This window comes from Atta colombica, unplaced genomic scaffold (genome assembly GCF_001594045.1).
Source record: "Atta colombica isolate Treedump-2 unplaced genomic scaffold, Acol1.0 scaffold166, whole genome shotgun sequence".
Taxonomy (NCBI): Eukaryota; Metazoa; Arthropoda; class Insecta; order Hymenoptera; family Formicidae; genus Atta; species Atta colombica.
This window is the reverse complement of record NW_017259257.1, coordinates 568,089-572,047: the sequence shown is the minus strand read 5'-3', so window position 1 is coordinate 572,047 and position 3,959 is coordinate 568,089.

Sequence of the window (3,959 nt, the reverse complement as noted above, 5' to 3'; positions counted from 1 at the left end):
TTTTTTATCGATTCCTACTTTATATTTTAAATAAGTTTCTTATTTTATATTTTATTAAGGAACTTATTTTATATTTTTTATTTTAAATAAATCGTAAAAGTTGCTTTATCGAGCCATAATCGGCATTATATGTTAGTTTAAAGAATTTTTGGAACCTAAAATAATTTACAGCAATATAGTAGTGTCATAAATTTTTTAGTTGAAAAATTAAATAATGACTAACAAGATATTTAATACTTTTAATCAAAACTGTATTAAGCGCAAATTTTGCAATAAGAAAACTTGCATATATCTTTATATGCATATATAATAATAGAATATTTTTTTATTTAAATATGAATTATTTAAGAGTATAATGAAAATTAAAGCATATCAAAAATACCTCACACACGCGAATAATTATCAATTATGTTTAAAAGAATCGCGCAAATAATATAAGATTAAACTAGCCAGAGATGCCACAAAGCAAAGCGCGAAATGTACGACGATATATTTATCAAAATCGTGTAAAATACGAATAATTGACTAAACTGTGAATAATTTTCATACGCAATAGTTGAGTTACTGGGTATTCAAACGGCGTGCGGCGAACGGCGAGGGTGGGGAGTGGGGAATGTACTGTGCGGCGTGGTGGTTGACTACGTCATCACTTCGGCATTCGCTCAGCGATCTCGCAGAGAGACGGATGTAGTACGAATCGCTCCGCGCGTCGCATTAATCCATGAAAATTAAATACGTATCTACGAACGCGAATTGATCACTGCATAATTTGCAACCCGTGAACTGTCGTTCGTCGAAGATATGTATATATTTATACTATCACACGTTCGAAATAGACATCAAAATATATGATTGCTTAGAAATTACAAATTTACGTTTATACCGGTACTTGTTCTCTTTATGGTCATGATAACATATCGATGTCTTTGCATATCACTCTTTATTTTTGAATCAAAAGCATAATATAATGCAATACGTACAAATAAATTTAGATTCATTGAATTATCAAATTACGATTTAAAAGTAACAAAAGATTAAAATGCGTTAATCTTTTGTTAACAATATTGCGCGGGTTTCGTGTAATGAAAAATTATTACAAATTAATCGCTTATTGTAACACAATTTAATAAATATCTAAGATATACGAGTTGTGTGCGAAACGAATATAAGAAATACAGCAAAATCGTGCAATAAAGTCTATTCATTGAAGAATGTAAGAAAGTAAAAATATAATGACTAGATTATTTTACTGATTTTGTAATATGCATTAATATTTCGACAGTTAGATAATCTTGGCGCGCAACCTTGGGTATTGTTTTGGCGCGGAAGGGCGGGCGGGCGTCATGTTTATGCGAAGTTACCGAAATTATTCTATTATCGAAGCTCGTACAGGCAGGTAGCCATGTCGCGTGCTGCTTTTTACATTTTTTTTTGAAACATAATCGCGACAAATGCTAAATAATATAAAACAATTTATTTTACTGAATATCAAAAGTATATGATTACTAGCTCGCACGAATTATTCATAAAAGAATCGAGATGACAATCATATATCACGGGAACAGACATTTCGTACGGTTCATTTATTTGGAATCAAAACGCGATGGAAAAATAGAATTTATTATTATTTCGCAATAATTACGAACGACAATTATTTTTGTTAAATGGAATATTTTTGTCTCGCTTGAGTATAACTCTCGATTATTCTTCGAACGGTATCACACGAATCATAAAAAAAATTAACTACGTTCTCTAAAAAATTAACTAATATTCTCATGCAAATAACGCAATTTATGTGATTCCTACTTTCACAATTAATTTGCGTAATTAATAATTTAATTAATTTTTCGTTTTCCTGTATTTTTCGTGATATGATAAAAAATTGAATGTAACTTTGAAACTATTTGTCGGTAATAAAAAAATTATTCCTCTTTTTTATTAATCTCTAGCCCATTCCATTGACTTTAATTATAACTTACAGACATCGTAATAAGAGATTTATATTCGTTCATTCATAATCAGGCCTTATATTTAAGGCTTCCTTAAATTTATCTTTAGATACTCTACGAATTATTTCATTAGCTGCTGAGCATCTAAAAGTAAATTTAAGAAAGCCTTAAGTATAAGATCTGACTATGAATACGGGCATTAGTCCTTTTACCCACTCTGAATTTATTTCGCGATGGTGACGAATTGACGTGTGTTTGATATTCATTTCTAAAGGTCAATTGCACAGTAATATAAATAATAGCTGTATATTACATTTTTCAGACGATATATCTTTCCTCTCACGGATATACCTTAACGTGATGAGACGGTTCAGTACCCGGAGGATATATAGAATAGAACGATTTTTCTTAAGTATCTAAAAATTTTCGGATTTATCTAAATGATATATCTAGATAAATTTTTAGATATGAAGTAAGATTGTTCTCTTCGTGTAAAAATTCAACGATGGGGAAGTTAATGTACCCTCGTCCGCCGATTTAATTGAAAGTGAACGAACCGCAGCCGGTTCGTCGCGTCGCGCGTTTGCTTCAGGAGTGTTGTCGGACTAATAGACTTTTGACAAAACCCATTCGAATGGCGTTCTAGTTCGACGATGGAATCATATCTTCGATGTTTCGACAGGAAAGCGGAACTCTCTTTGGGACATTGCTGAGGTGGTCACGTACTCTGGGCACGAGGTGATGCCGGCCGCGTAATATCACACACTTCGCAATGGTGCTGTGTTCACGCAGTTTAACAATTACTGTTGCTGTCGGCTAATTGAGGACTCGCTCTGTCTGTCGGCCAACGATTCGTTTCTTAGCGGTAAAAAACGATCGACCGACTCGGATTCTTCTCTGGGCCTGTATTTGGTAACTCTGGAGTGAGCACATAACGATTGCATAATGAGTTACAAAATTCCGCTCTGATATATCGCTCAAAAAGGAGTTATGTATAACTCTGATTAGGGCGTTCATTTCTCTGTCATTATCTACCAACGTAAATCGCGTTTAATCTGATTTGGTCAGAGCCTAACTGTAGTAGTTTTTTTTTAAAACTACCTCGTGACGAGGGGTTGGATCCCATTTCCTGAATTGTCTAGATTGTTAGACAATCGGCAATGGTACCAACTTTCCTCTTATTAGAGGCACTTTACTGTTACGTCTATCAGCCTCTTGAAATCGCTGGTGGTACAGCACTACTTGTGTCCTACTAGAATTAGTAGTTACGGTATGACTGAGTCAATGTGAAATGTGATGTAGGCGTAAACTAGAGGTGACGGATTCGATACGATCGATTTCATCTTCTTTCATGTGAGATTTAATCTTTTTTCGGTATTCATCGTGTGTTTCGTAAGTACTCATCGACGTGAGGTGTTGATTCCATCGATCGAAATAGTAATCCTATTATAGATTTTGTAAACGTGGAGTGCCGCAGTGTTGCGCGAAAGACTTTTATAAATGAATAGTCCGCGCGCATTTATAGTGTATTATTCGCGAATGTTTTACGCGAGTGTCTTGTGCGAGAGGATGTCAATCCGATTCTGAGAGGAGAAGGAAGGGAGAGGCATCGAGCACTGGCGGAGCAACCTTGCGGTAAATATCATTTTTTGTTTATGTAAAATCAATATATTTTTTCTATTTATTCTGAGTTGTTTTATTTTAAAAAAGTCGATGCTTATAAAAATTATATGATTATTTTCAAGAGAACTTTGCATTTCGCAAATATTTTTTTAAATATTGCTTGATTTTTTGCTTTGTTTTAATTTGGATTTATATTCTTTTTGTTACAGAATCATCGTAGCGACGATAACTCCGCTGTTGCGCATCGGGTTGGTGAGTGATAAATTAATATTTTTATAGGGTAATGGATGTGTGGTAATTTCATTAAAATACTATATATATATCTATAAAGGCATGTATGCATTAATTTAATAAAAATATACGGATAAATATATATACATATATATA